Genomic DNA, 16,591 nt, shown 5'->3' on the forward strand with positions numbered 1-16,591 from the left:
TGGGAAAGTTTTACTCATCCATTCCGAATCCCACCCCCGAGCCACGGCAAACCCAATTGCATCCAGTTTGGTACCGAACGAAACGGATCCGCTTTGCTAAAGCTTAGTGTACTACACAAATTGGGCTCTTTAAATGGAAATGGTCCATCCTTCTCTAGAACCATCCTCCATCCAAGAAGTCTCTTCCAGAACATCCGAATTGGTTTGAAGGTTTTAAATGACTTTTTCATTGATCTTCAGTGTAAAGCTCTTGCCAGTTCGCATGAATATTAAGCACCCTGCAAAGAGCCACTCATCGTGCTCCTCGTCGGCTAGAGCACTTGCTCCCTTTCCCGCTGCCCTTTTGGTGGTTGTCGAGCAAAAGCCATCCAAATTAAAACTTGCTCCGCGCGGTGCAAAGCCCAAACGCCGCAGTACAAAGTGGATGGTTTTGACAGCGAACGGGAGCAGAGTAGCTCAAGTTTCGCACTAAAGGAGGATCTTAACGCTGAAACAATTATCACTCTCGATACGTTGGAGTATTATGGGTGGGCGCTCATTACCAGATTACCCACTTTTCGGTCATGGTTCAAATTACGTGCCATCATTTGACAAAAATGTCTATCAGTTTTCAGGGATAATCGCGCGTCGGCGTTGCCTCGGTGAGAGTTGTGGGCCATCGAAATTAGCCTTCGAATGCTTCCTCCAGCATGCCGGTATTAAATTCACATTAAACATTGCTTTTTTCATGTCGTTTTTTTTTGCTGATGCTGTTGTTGTAACCCGTTTCTTTACACACAACCATTTTCCGGTCAAAATGGTCAATAAATCGTGATGCTCATAACAACTGCCACGCGTTACGCTTCCCGTACGCTACCGGTGTTGTGTCTCGGTACAGTGGTGTTGCTGTTTTTCTCTTTTTCTTCCCCCCAGTCTCACACGAGAGGCTGGTCAACTACAAACAAGTATCGTAAGGGATAAATGCAGCACAGTAGTGGTCACAAAATAAGCGAATTGAGGAGTAAAAAAACCAAATTTTCATAACACATATTTTCTCACAATTTTTGTCTCATGTTTTCACACATCTTGTTGCTTTTTCAGTTGTGATTTTGGTTGTTTTTTATGTTTCTTTTGTTTTAAGGGATTTTATTCTTTTATTTGTCTATTTATTTGTCTTTTACATGTTTTAGATCTATTTATACTTTTTTATAGTCAAGAAGGTTATTTTTCTAATATTATATAATTAATATCTCTCGTTTTTTACTTCTGCAGGTTTAAATTGTTCAACACAATAGTTGTACATAACATTAAGTGAGTGTGATTAAGTGAGTGAACAATACAATGTAAGAAGCTTAAGATAAGAAGGAACAGCACAATTATTCAAAATAATTTACTCTTGGTAATTTTAGTCAAATTTATGACAGCTCTTTTTTATAAGCCTTTTTGTTTAAATTGCCATACGAATTAAAGTAAACGTTTTTGTTTTTCGCTCGTAACAAAAGCAAATATTGTGCCCACCACTGTCACTCTATCGAGACCGATCAACGCTACTTGAGCATTAAAAACACAGACACACTTTACACTAACCAAGCTGCGTCGCATGGGTTGAGGGTTGGAATATGTTTCGCATGCAGAGAGACCAAACAAAAAAAACAGCAACAACACCCATCCACACCAGTACGGAACAACGGCGATGCAACTGCATCCTCACTGGTGCCCGGTAAGTACCGCCAGCATCATCATGTTCTGAACGCGAACGAAGCCTTTAATGAACGCCGGCTACCTTGAAGCTGTAAGCGAGCGAACGCGCGGCTGCTGCCCGGCTTGCGTACTGTGGGAGGGAAGGAACACGATGTTACTGTATCGTAAATAGTGCTTCCTCCCTGTAAGCCCCAAACCCCCTTTTTTCTCCGGCTAAGGCAACAAATTTATGCTAGCGATCCGAGCTCAAACATAAACACATGTAATGCGAAACGCGACCAACGCGTATACGGTGCAACGAGCGCGTGTACGCTCGAGCCTCCGCCGTCCGTTGTTGAGACTTGGCTTGGATTTAACAGAGGCCAATTTGAGCCAAGGATGTTACTTTTTTTGCAGGCTATATTCTTGTATTTGCCACCCACCCAGAGCCCAATCATCTATCCATCCATCCTGCCATCCATCCACACACACACACACTCAAAGCTCGCTCCTATTGTGATGCAAATGGCGGTTGAGCTTCAATCGTGCTGCAGAATTGTATAGAAGTGACGGCGACGGAACCGGCCCGATTATTGCTGATTCATATCCTCCGCTCTACTGCAAAGCGACGACGAGAGTTCATCTCTGCTTTTAGAAACGATTGCCTGGAACCTGTGAACAAAACTTTAACTACACCTAGCCAGCGATGGAGACTGATGGGAAGGATCTTACTCCCTCCTCTCTCCCTTTTTTCCCCTTTTCCTAGCAGTGCCTCAGGACGATCTCTCTCCCTCTCCGTTCGGCACGATATGGCTGGCTTGTTAATAAATTTACAACTTTTTCATAGTAGTTTATCAACTTTCATGCATCGACGGCAAACGATCAAGTGGGAACGAGATGAAGGTGCCTGGGTGAGAATGATGGAAGCAGGATTCGTCTAGGCCAGGGGACGGCAAGCTTCTACTAGAGTGGTTAATTGATGGGTGCATGCCAATCGAAGAAGATTCTGGTGTGACGAAATTGAGAGCATTTTGAAGATCAAAAATGTCACGGAAACGTATCTCTTTTTTTAAAGCAAATTTATAAATTCAATCGATGAATCGACATTTAAGTTTTTGTTTCTGTTTTGCCATTTTTTTTAGTTTCTGTTACAGCGCCTGCTTGCAGGGGTTTCCGAGTTAATTTCCAATGTGTAAAACATTTTTCATTGATTGCGAGAAGATTTTCAACAGCTGTCAAATGTTGTATTTGTACCATAATGAAGTTTCAGTTCTTGAACATGATTTTCAATACGACTCAATCTGGATTGAGTTTGGCAGTTCCTTGGGGTGTGTTAAAAATCATGTGGAAGAACTGAAATTTTATTTTTATGCAAAAACACCATATGACAGCGATTGAAAAACATTTTTAAAACGGTGAACACAGCATTTTCCAAGTCAGTTTCGAATGTGAACGATGTTATTCCTCGTGTGGAAGATGTTAATCCACATTAATCTGATATTTCATTTGCATCATCATAGTTTTTTATTTCTTCAGCATGATTTTCTACACATCTCAAGCTGGATTGAGTTGGACAATTCTTTGTGATATGTTGAAAATCATGCTGAAGGAATTAAACATTATTATGATGGAAATGAAATGCAAGATCGATGTGGAATGACATTTTACTCGCGGTGAATAACAATTTTTAACAAGTTTTTTGGAAAACCCTGCAAAGTTGTGCACATTTCAAAGTGACCCGAAGCCCCCCGCGAGCAAAATGTTATTCCACATCTGAGATTTCATTTTCATCATAATAATTTTTAAATTTTCAGCATGATTTTCAACACTTCAATTTGATGGGATTCGGCTTCAAACCCCGGTGAAAAAACGATGATAGAAGTGGTGAAAAAACGATGATTTTTTCATTCAGATATTTTTACGCATTAATATTTAATGTTTAATATTAAATATTTTATGAGACAATTAACCGATTGAATTTAATCGTTTTTGTGTAATTATAATTCAAAAAAGTTTAAAGTAGTTTAAACAGTTGTATAGCAATATTTTTCATATAATATAAAATAATAGTCAATACATTGTAGCAAACACATTTAAGGCACACTAAAAACAAGCAGCAAATGGCGACAAAAAAAGAAAACTGTTTCTTAAAAGAGAAGATAAAATAACTGATCAATTAAGGATCTGTTAAATACATTGTTAAAATAATAAAAAAAATGCCGCAAAAAGAGATAAATTATCTAAAAAAGCAATAAAACATAACAAGGAATGCTATTTTTTGGTAACAAACAACTAAAGACGAGAGTAACAGCAACAATTGAGCTTTTTCATTAGGCCCTCCTAGTTCTCTTTTATCACAATTCTTCGTAAGTACGTATGTTCTTTAGCTAAATTCCCATTAGTTACACTTGGTAGGATAATTTTCGATTTCCACAACACATAGCCAATCTTCAACACTGTACCGACCACTGGATTATCCACCCGGTTAAGGTTTATGTGCAATTAATTATGGAAATTCTGTACGGACTCTCGGTGCAATTCTACAAAGGAGTAAAAAATTTCCTCCCTGCAGAGGATGAGGTTGAACTTTGCAGACACACTCGCCGTTACCGAAAATTGCCTTCTATCAAAAACTTCCCCAATCACTGGACGCACCACACCCCGCCGCCCATCATATTATCGTGATTGTTGCATGGAAAAGTTTAAACCGTAGCCGTGTTTTATTGCTATTGTTTTTAAATAACGCTTATTTAGCTTCTTGTGTCGAGCGCAAGTTTTTTTATGTTGCGAGAAGAATTATTTCCCTGCTCGTTTGTTACACCAAAGGCGCTGCGCGCGCCAACACTATTGAATGTCTTCCTACACGTGTGTAAAGCGTACCGATATCGAATAAAGTGTACAAATTTATGTACAGTAAGATTAAAATGCTGCGTGGGTGGTCTGGCTGGGTCTTTCAACCCCCTGTTCGCGTCGCAGGATCGTCGCAGGGAGACAGGTGAAACAACACTTTGATCGGAAGGTGTGTCCGTTACAGCAATTAGACTGTCACAGTAAATGACATGATGATGCTTTTCACCCGCCGCACCCCGGAAGTGGGTGATGTATTGTCGTGGAAGATGTTCGGCTGAGCAAATGCTGCTGTCTGAGTGCGCAGTTTTGCTTATTTATTATTACACGGTTAGTCGTTGTTACACCGGGTCCATTAAAACTAATCTGTTATTTATTGGATAAAAATGATGTCCGCTATTTGCCTGCAACACCTGTATATGACGAGCAGTACTAAGCAAGTCGTTTAATAGCTCTTTAACTTACAGGAAAAGCCTCCATTGTTACGGAATGTAATGAAAATTTATAACAAAAAAGTGACACTTGTGACAATTATCCTCCCTACGAGGGGGGTGTTGGCTTACTTTTCACAACAAGATGCCACCAAAGCTCCACACGTTTTTAGTAAGTTCGTGTGTGTTTGTGTGTGTGTGTGTTTTACATCCCATTTTGCTTCCCACGGCCCTTTGCTCACAAGCAAATCACCCCGAGACTCCGGGCAGCGTGCATTTAATTATCCACCAAGAAAACGAGACATAACCATAAACAAACGCTTAGCCGAACCCACGCCGCACAAAAGCAGCGGGCGAGCGTGCGGAGGATCATCGTCTCAGCCATCTGCCGTCTCGGCCGTGTCTGTCGTGTTCGGTAAGGTCATGGTGGGCAATAGGTGCGAAGGCGCGAAAATTGTCGCACCACATGACAATCAAGAGTTCGACTAGCGGCTGCGGCAATCCCATGCCCAGCCAAAGCCACCGCCCGCCGCCGTCCGGAGTGTGGGTTGGTTGACTCTTTTTCACCGTCTCTGATTTAACTTCGCTCGCTTTCATACATTTGCTTGCAGAGTTGTTTATTGTTTTGCAGACAGAGATGCTCTTTGTTCTTGTTTCTTTCGTGTGAATCACAGTCACTTTATCGTTTTACTTTTGAAACTAGCATACAAATTTACTATACCATACTATACTTTACTATTTACTACTAAACATTAAAAAGCTAGGCCTATCCATTAATTATTATAGTTAACCAACACGTATTTGTTGGTTGAATATAATAACAACTTATTTTACAAATAGCTCTTAGCATTAGAAAATCAGTTTTAGTTTATTAAGTCGGTCAATACAACAACACGAAAATTACAACGAAGAAATAAAAGTAGAATAATAAATAAAAAAAGAAAAATATAAGAAAAATGAAAACAACACATTAAAAAAAATAACGAAAACTTCAAAAAAAACGAAAAAGTTTGCAACTCTAACAAAACTATAGAGCACTATCGTAATTACATAATATTAGATTATTTAACCATAAAACTTATATGAAAATTTTCACAAAACTAAATCACTAAAAAGGCCCACAAACCTAACAATAGGAAAGGAAAACTGATTCAAAGATTGAAAGATAACACTTAAAATGGTGCACCTTGAAGCAAATAATAAAACTTCCAGCACAAAATCCTTTACCTTTCCCAAGTGATTTCTCGCACCGCGAAACCTAACGAGCTCCCAATTGCAAGCAATTCCGGTACAAAATGGTCCGCATCCTTATGTCCTGCGAGACCATCCTTCAATTGCTGTGACGAAGCGATTCATGTTTCATCCACCGTGCTAGCTGCCGTGCTGCTGGTTTAAAGCACCCCCACTCCGCTCGGTGAAAGTTCGCATAAACGAACAATAAAAGGAGGGAAGTTCATTTTCCCCCGATGGGGGAATATGCTGAATAAGAGTTCTGGTGTGTAGTGTGCTGATCCACTGTCGGTGCCGGTCGGAGCACATAGTTCGTTTTGGCGTAGTGCGCACCGCCCTTGCGGGAAATTATGCAACTAATCCACCTGGGGCGGGAAACTGGCAAAGCAGTTGAATGAATCCTTTTTCCATTCGGCATTCGGGATTAGTTCATAAGCGAACAACAAAGCAATGCCGCAGTGATTGAGAGGGTTATTGTGCGGCGGTTTGTGCAATGGAAAGTGGATGTTGAAGAAAGTGTTGGTTGAAATGATGACATAGTTATGGGTGGTTTTCACACATACGGCTTAAATGGTCTATCATTCAGAGAAAATTTAATGTGACGTATACAAAAGCTTTCAAGATTTTGAATAGCACTACTATATCAGTTAGCTTTAATGCAACAGGCTGTTTTGAGAGTTATTAAGGCATTTTCGGCTATTTATTTAGATTATAGATGACAAAATGAACATAGTGTAACTCGATTAAAATATATCAGCGCCCTCTACATGACTTCAATAATTGTTGGAACCTTGCATCTAAGTTCTAACTACCTGTCATAAACGGGACGTTTAAAACGAGCGTAGGCGCAAAACGAACAAGGCACGAAGCGTAACCGAAGAAAAGGGTTAAAAGGGGCCGCAAGACAGGAACGAGCGCTTTTCAAAACCAACCACGGAAAAACCGACCAATTTTTTGGTGCGTTATATTGTTATAATGAATCATTTTGGCAAGAAGTTTAATCCGCCTTGGTTTTAGTTCCCAACAATGATACTAAATAGTCAGTGTCAACCTTACATGTTTATTATTTGGCAATTTATCAACTGTCAAATTAATTTGACGAAGTTGAAGCTTAATTTATTCAATAATTTTCAGTGTTTAATTTCTTTAATTCAACTTTAATTAATTCATTAAACAAACCATAGTTGAATTTGATTCAACTCTCTTATCACCCAGAAACAGAAGATTCATATAAGATTCTTTCACAAGTACTTTACAAGAGTCTTACATACTGCTTAGTGGGATAGTGTTTCGAATTAGTTGAAAAGAATGTCTTATCTACGTAAACCAACTGTCCTAGTTTTCAATACAAATTGCCACTCAACTATATCCCGCCAACTTTCAAACGACAAGTCACACTGGCATTAGAAATCAATTCGCCGACAAGAAACTTACTCGTTTCTCGTAACTTTCATTGCTCCAAGGACACCGGCACTTGCTTCCTTATCCCTTGCTGCTTTCATCACACACCACAATGGTAAAAAGTTTAACAAACTACAGAAGCCTACCGAGGAATCAATTACTTGTTCGGCACAGTAAAGCACTCCGGCCGGAAGCCGGAAGCTTGTTACTCTGCTTGTGAATCCCCATTAGTAGTGCAACTCGCCCCGATGCCTGCGAATACCGATAATTGGAAAGTAAGGAGGGAGGGGTTGTGAGAAACTTATTCCATCAGAGAAACCCGCTCATCTTACACCCTCATGGACCTTAATTAAATGTGAAGCGACAGCAGTATCAACTGAGCCAGGGACAGCAGGCCTTTTGCAATGCTAATGTTGCAAAGCGTGTGCAATAGTTTGCTCCTTGCTGCTTGCAGCAATGATAAGAAGGCGGTGTTGTGCATTGTTGTTTCTTTTTTCTGAGCTATTGAATCTAGTGTCTAGTGACTGAAAGTTTCCCAGGGAGCTACACACACACACACGCACACACACACACAAGCTTGTAGAGACACGAACGAGTAACATTAAATTAATTCATTCCACTCAGCATATTACGGGACTTCGGTGCTCAGTGGCATTCTGTAGCACTCCTCTAGCGGAAGTGGCATTTGTGCTAGCTTTATGTAAAATGGAGATAACTGTTTGTGTATTGTTTCGAATTCAAATACAATGAGAATAATGTGATAGTAATTAATGTACATTTATGGGATTCTATTATCTCAAATGCTTGTAAGTTGGTCCTCGGCAAAGCCAGGGATCTTCAAACAAGTCAGAGCTTGGTATGGTTCACTACGATGTTATTGAGAACCATTTTTACATTACCTTTCTATACTCAAGGCTTGGTTTGTAAGGAAAATATCAATAACATAGATTAAAAGTTTGTTTACGAATGTTAATATACAATATTCATATCAAAATAGAAAACATATTTTTTGGTAAATGTTATCGGTTACAAGTAATCATTATTTGTTATCACCTATATGAGTAGTACTTCTTGATTCCGGTAGAGGGTGCTGTGCATTGAGCAGAAGTTTAAAAATAGGCTCACATTGCTTACAAACGTCACATTATCCCCTTCAGTTGTTGAATTTGAAATTCTGTTCAATATTTTAACATTTGGGCATAAAACAAGAATAAAACATCTCGAAGAATAAAACATCCTTTCTAATGGTTTTTAATATTTATTTCACTGGTGACATTTGAAGTGCGGTTGTACATGACAGAAATGTTTATTTTTACTTGAACTTTGTTCCCAAGCAAACGAAAACAAAATAAATGGATGATGATCTCATTCAGCAACGAGACGAAAACATGCCAGACAAAGCAACAACATACATTGCAACATTTAAATTTAAGTTTTGTACATTTTCTAAAAAAAAAACACACACACATCAATGTGTTTGGATTGGCAAAAAAACCTTCCCAACGACGTCTCATCCGTTTTTATCTTAATCGCACACCTCACACACGGTATTTTGGTGCTGAATTATCACCTTTTATAATCGATTCGACGATCGCGGTACGTTTGATCGTGCCTCTCGATTACACACATGAGCAGCGTGAATAAATACGGTTGAGTCATCGCCAAAACACGGTTGTCACCTCGGCGAGCTCAAGAAGCGGGAAAAGGTAGCCAGGGCACTACACTACACACGGTAGCTCATAAAGTACGTTGATCATTGCAATCAAACTGTCGGTGCTTCGGTGCGTCTTTGACACGCCCGTGACACAATATTGACGCGGTGTGCGACATGACAATAAAAATAAACATTCCACTTTTGCGCGTAGACAGCGTCTTTGGGGTGGAAGGTTGGCGCTTTCGGGTTACTTTGCAAGACGCAGGAAAGAAGGTTTGTGAAAATGTGCCGCGAAACATTACGGTAATGGAAGTGTCATGCAAAATTTGACATTCTAATTATTGATAGATTCTACTATTTGATAGATTCTACTCATTCCAAAAAGGTGTCATGCACGTCATGTACTTAAGCAAATTGTTCGTTTGCAGGGTACGAAAAGCTCGCCCAGCTATTAAAACCCAACCAGAAAACGTAGAGAACAATTGGTATTGATGCTAACGATGGTTATTGGGTTTGATGGTGGATGGTGGAGCAAATGATGATAATGATGAGCAGGATTGACATTTTTTTCCTATGCCATCAGCCTGCCGCTGTGTAAGGTATGCCTATTGGAAGCATTTTCTTCTGCCTTCCAATGTGCCAATATTGAGAGATTCTTGTGCCGTAGCCGTGTTGGGACAAAATTTCATCATCATTCTCCTAATGAGGTTGCCCATTACCTGGCGCAGGCCTAAATGCTGGTGAACGAGAGGTAGAACGGGTGGTGAGAAGTGGAGCAATTTTTGGGATACCTTGCTGCGTGAAATGCGTATCCGGCATGCAAAAGCACGTGATAATAACAGCACGTAGTGATTACAATTAGAGGCTGAAATGAATCTGGCATAGAACACAGATAGAGGCCTTTAACGTTTAAAATAAAAATATTTCATATTGGTAGGTATTTAACACTTGAGTAGAAGGATATACTAGCTTAATTATTGTAAACTTTTACCACAATAATTATTAAAATGAAATCACAAGTGATTATGCAGCGCTTACCAATTTGCCTCTAATTCGTCGATTTTTGTCCGTAGAGCAGCAATATTTGTACAAAAAACTCGCGTTTGAGCCACAGTGAAATTGAACGTGAAGTTTTGGGGTTTTCTGCTATATTTCAATAAATTTTTATCAAAATATGGCTTATTGTACATAAAAAAGGATTTTCAGTTCCCCAACTATCTAGAGTATAAACCATATTGAATTAATAAATTAATTACATTTATCATTAATTTATTATTTCAATATGTTTTACGGAATAAAAAGTTGAGGAATATCCTTTCATCTGATGCCATATTTTGATAAATTTTCAATGAAATATTGCATAAAAATAAAATTCACTTTCACACAAGGTCTAAAGGCACCTCAAGGCATGAATTTATGAGTCAAAGGCATCCATTTTTAATTGTACATTATTTTATAGAATGTTTTGTAATGTAAACTGAGTATATGAAACTGTTCTAAAATTCAGTCATTCGAGTCACATGGTAAATTAGTTACAAACTGGTTTTTAGACGCAATATTTAACAGTAACTATTATTAATAATTCAAATAAGAAAGCGGAAATGAGGTTTCTATATTTGCAAAAAACGCCTAAATTAAAGATCCTGATAATTAATTTCATCTTTTTCCTCTCTGGCGTTGTTTATATTTTTAAACAACAGCATTTGTACATATTTAAACAAATAAAACCTTTCTATCCTAACTAAACGAACACCATTATTGCATTTTAGCATCGTACGTGAGTGGTTAGTTAAACTCGGAAAAGTATAGTTAGGCGTTGCATTTCAATAAGTCCTTTATTTTACGCCACCCAGCCATTAAGCATTGTTTGTGCCGTAGGCAACACAAATTCTTAAATCCCTATCAGCCCTAAGAAAAAATAAACCTTGTCAGCCCAACCCAACCGTGCTGCGGCGGACAATAGCAGGCATGATCGATATTATTCTGTAGACGCGCTTTCTCCCGGACAGGTGTTACTGTGTGCAACCCGCTGGTGCTGTCACAGCTGAGGATGCGATGGATTCAAACTTTGCCTGCCAGGCACCACCACTGTACTGTGCACCTTAAGTGGAATGCAACATTTTCCGGATGCAATTTGCATATTTCCATCCGTTCTACGCGCCGAGAGCACTAAGGTTCAAGGCAGTGGAAAGCGGAAAAGGATGACTGTTTTTATGCACAATTTCTCACCCTACCCCGAACAACGTTGCTACAATGAAAGCCAAAAGCATTCTGCCTCCCCTGCTGTGCGGGTGGATTTAAATTGTTCACCAGCTGGCCAGGGCCAGGGCTGTTTTGCTGAAGGTGGTCCTCCGTCCGAACGACAGTTTTGCATTAAGCACTGCTTCTACTGGACAAAGAAAATAAACGTTCCAAACCTTTGCCGATGCTTGGGAAGCGCTTTCTGCGTCAGCACCTGGTGAAGTTTTAAATTGCATTATTATTGCTGCCACGGAGGAAAAGGGGGAGAAGGTGCGCGGTAGTCGCACGGTAGGATTGTGTCCCAAAGACGACGAAGAATCCCTTAAGCTGCTGTTGCTGGGTGCTGAATGTTATGATTCTTCTAGTTTTCGCGTGCCTGTGTTTAACATTACTCTTCTGGGAGCTTCCGTTGAGTTCAAGGATGCTTCCTGAGCTTAGGGCAGATCAGCGGGCGACGATAAAACGACCTCTTTCGGTTCTTGGTGGTGGCGATAATCCCCCCTTTATTTGAGGTTTTTCGGCCAACCAAAGGTCGTAGGAGGTGTTTTTGAAAGAAGTGGTGGGATTGAACATTTGAATACCTGTACAATATGCTATGGAGCGGTTTTAGCTCGCTAGATGCTATTTTTAACTACACGAATAAAGTTATGATGTGATTTTGCAACTTTCTCTTGGAGCGTTCTCTACAAAGCTGCCATATGTATTTTTAAATTATTTTTTGAAATTGACATCGTTTCAATATTTGTCTTATTCAAGCTGTGCCCACAATTAAATCGATGAATAGCAGGATTATATATATTTACAATAGCCTTTAGAATATTTAAATATACGCTAGGCACTGAGGAATAGAAATTATTGATGTTCTGTAAAATTGCTCTCAATTATTGTATTCAACAGTAAACAGAAACACTCCTCAAAATAGCTGAAACAATACATCTATATCTACATCAGTGTGTTAGATTGATGTATTGGTTTGAAACAAGGACGAAATCAGTGGAGGGAGCTCAGAATCGGAACTACCCGATGATTCCACGGTTTTTGTCCGAATATACTGGGTACTACGACCCCTATTTGATAAGCCGCAAAGGATCTAAATGTGCTTGAAAATGACCCATTCTAATGGAGATTCCAGAGCCTATTCTAATCCTGGAACCGATTCTGATTCAGGAGCTGAATCTGATTCCAGAACCAATTCCGGAGCCGATATCGGAAACTGATTTCGGACCAACTATCTAGAATAGATTCTACAAAAAAATCGTAGCTAACCAAAATCGATTCCGACAAAAGCTTCATTTTTCCATCACTAGACGAAACATATGCGTGAGCGTCAATATATTGTGCAAAAATAACGAAATTGAGAGACACCTCTGTAGAGAGATAGTTACCTCTGTAACGCAATAAAGTCCTAATAATACAACGACATAACACTGCCCCGATTGGAGATGTTGTAAAACAACAGCATCCCCACCAGAAAACGGGAGTTCTTTTTTGTTAATATTTCCTTTCCCCCAAAAACGACACAAGAATAACATCGAAACCGACGCAGGCGGTCAAAACCATAACCGGACCCGAACCATTCTATAAGCTACCGTTGGGTTTAGTTTGGTAAAAGACACACACATGTACACCGGCAGTCAAAGGGGGTGTTCGCTATTTTACCATTTATTCTGGCGTGATTACTACAATAACAGCAGCAGCAGCAACCTTCCCTACACGTCGCTCTGGCCGTGCATTATTGAATTACACGTCCGTAAATCATAAATTTTGCATGACACAGCACCGGAGCACCGGGACACGATCCCAGCATGGTTAGTACGGGTAAAGGAAGCCATTCCTCTGGTGCTTGTTTGTCTGGCTGTGACTAGGAACAGAATCTACCGAACAGGCCAGAGTAAGGGAAGGCTTTTCCCTGTACTCCACGTACCAAGGTTCCGGGTTTATTGGTACTTAGGAATAACACTCCCGGCTTCCCTTATAATAATCGACTGCTGCTGCGCTTATTTGTACATAAAACGTACTGGACATACTACTATTACTGTTCTTGGTAACGGAGCAACATACATGATCGTGGTGTAAGTTTAAAGTAGAAATAAATAAGCATTTCCTGTTACAAATTCGAAATTCAACTTGTCCAACAATAAGCACACTAACTAATCGACACGCTATGCTATTGCTTTATACTCTAATGTTTAGTTTTGTTTTGCAATTCTTCAATCTTTCCTTTAAAAACTATTTCACCAGACACACAATTAGACCATCGGTAGGCAAGAAAATTAAGGTGCTTACAAGGGGAAACTCATTACATAAAGTCATAATAGCGGACGTTGGAGGCAGTTACCTCCATCTCAATTGCAATTGAGCAAAATTTATGTATGCCTCCGCAAAATGGAGCCTCACTTCCAAGTCACGTTTGTGCTTGGCTGGTGGAAAAAGGGTCATCCAACCAGCAACCAAACGATCCTTTGTCCTGGAGCGGTATTTTGGGGGATATGAACAGGACGCAAATCTAATGTGTCTTTACCATGAAGCTTCTGTAAGGTCTTACCCATTGACTGGGATTGAAGAGAGATATTCACAGCACGTTTACACCCATATCAGTAGAAGACGGGGAAGGGAGATGGTTCTTTCGCCAATTTTCCAGCAGTAGCATCAAACCGTACTTGGCCTTGGGTATGGTTTTGATACGTTGATTATTTGTTTACAACGTGCCACCGACGCCCAGTCGCCCCAACACGATTGTTTAACTTCAGGCTAGCAATCGATTGGCAGCAGAGCACGATGTCGTTCCCATTTCCGATCGATACCGATATGAGAAATGGTGATCCTTATAGAAGAAGGACGAAAAAACACACAATCACCCACAGTAACCAGCTCCCAGGGAAGAACAAACAATTGCGCATGATTGGTTTCGATGCTTGTGTGTGAGCTCCATGTGGCTGCTCGTAAAGAATTAATCAGCGCTTCGGGCCCGCTGGAATATTAATGGCATAATCTTCGGGAATGTCGAGCATAATTGGTATCAGTATCGGTTATGTGGTGCTGAAATGAGCACATTTGTGTGGTCATTTGGGTGGTTCCCGGTTACGCTCTACCGTACACGGTTATGATGGAGTCGCATTTACGATCATGCCGATATGAAGATTACTGGTTACTGGCATTTTACTGGTCGATAATAGAGCTTGATAGGGTTCAATGGTTAGTTTATACGTTGAGGAGTTGCTTAAGGATGTATATAACGATGCATTGTAGCAATATGCCCTAAAATTATAAAAATGTAGCAATATTTCTTAAACAATTGGACATTTTTAAATAATCCAACACTTGTGCCTTAGGAATTAACTAAAAAATATAATTATAAGATATTTAGCAATAGAAAGCGGAAGCATTAAAGCAACATTGTATTTGTTCGTTTCACAGAAACAATAAATTTTTCCTAGGCGAAACAAAGCTCTATTACACGAATCTTCTTAACGGCATCCGACCAGTACGTATACCAAGTAATACTTTCCATGCACGATTTCTCGCTGAATAAGTAATCCTGCTGCTTTGTCGTTTACTTTTTCGTTTGCCTCAAGCCCTAGCAAAAGTCCATTTTTCCTGCCTCACCACTGGTACATTTAATACGAAAGGAGTCGCTATTGTTTGAACGATTGTTGCTTTGTATTGCATGCACAAAGGAATTGTGTGTCACAGTTGGAAAAAAGGAGAACCACCTACTAAAGCTTACCACTGCCTGCCTACGATGCTTTACCATCGCTTCTCTATTGCTCACGGGACTTTGTATCACATTATTGTTTAAAGGCTTTTCTACTGGGACTATGCGACTCCCTCGTGTTTCCTCCCATCCTCCAATACAACATGTGCGACATGTGGCAGAAGCAAGCTCCTTTGCTGTAGCTCACTATTTGCTGTTTACTGCGAGCGTATTTAGATCAGGATGTTTTTGATATTTTTTTTTTCATTCATTCTTTTTATCCACTGTCCTACTTTTTCCTAGATTTAATGTTTTGTCCACCGTGTACTACATTTGATTCGGCCGGGTGGAACGCTTTCACAGACAAAAGCGGAGATGAATGTTGGCTACGGAAAGCGGACGAGTTTGATTGGCTTGAAGGAGTAAAATGGGCTGAAAAGCTGACTGTTGTGGGAAGCTTTAATACACAATCTAGACTGTGCATTGTGCTACGTGTTGTGCTTAGAGATACGGTTGCTTAAGCGGTGGAAAACGTTGCAATGAAGCTGCTGTGGTTGAGGTACAATAGAATAATGAAGCGCCTGCACTGTTCTTGCATGTATTACAGTTGGACACAGGAAGATTTCAAAGATTGGTAAAGCAAACACACAAAAAATAGCAACTAAGGAGTGTAATTTTAGTTCCTTTCAGTAAAAACTCGGCTACTGGAAATGCATAATAAGCTACTTAAGCCAAGTGCTCTCTCCTTTGTACAAAGAATTACTTTGTTGCAGTATTATGTGATCATTTTATCATTTTATGGCAATTTTATTATTACGGTCATTTCCGATTTTTCCTGAATTCTGGAAAAAGCTCATTTAATGGCTGTCCTGTTTTTCGAAGCGAAGAAAATCGCACAAAGTCATTTGAAGTAAAGATGAGAATGAGTTCTCTTTGTGCCTGATGATGCTTTGTGTGCCTAGTAAAACAATACAGCTTCTGGTTGCTTTTAAATGTCCAATAAATACCACTTTCAGAAATAAAAATATTAGAATGGTTATACACGAAAAGAGAAGAAGGAAACGGAGATATACTCTCAAATACTATGGGCATGAAATTTCAATTACCAAGAGCCATCTTTTTTGAATAAGAAAATCATTGGAATCTAAAAAAAAATTTTTGATTTGAAAAGATTGAAGAGTGTCGGATAAAATTACCCATCAAAATCATTTAATTACCCAAGCGTACCCGCATCGTTTCAAAAATCAAATTTAACATCTTTATCACGGAAAAAAATCTTCAAAATCAAAACACGTGTAAAGCGATACCTAACTCAACAAGCTGAACTCACACTCAGAAAGTAAAAGTAAAAGAGATTTACATTGTTTTCGAGTTGTGGTTTTTTTACGGTTCTATGCTCACAAGCATCATAAAGTTCATGTTGGAAATTTTATG

The sequence above is a fragment of the Anopheles merus genome, chromosome 3L (assembly GCF_017562075.2).
Source record: "Anopheles merus strain MAF chromosome 3L, AmerM5.1, whole genome shotgun sequence".
Classification (NCBI taxonomy): Eukaryota; Metazoa; Arthropoda; class Insecta; order Diptera; family Culicidae; genus Anopheles; species Anopheles merus.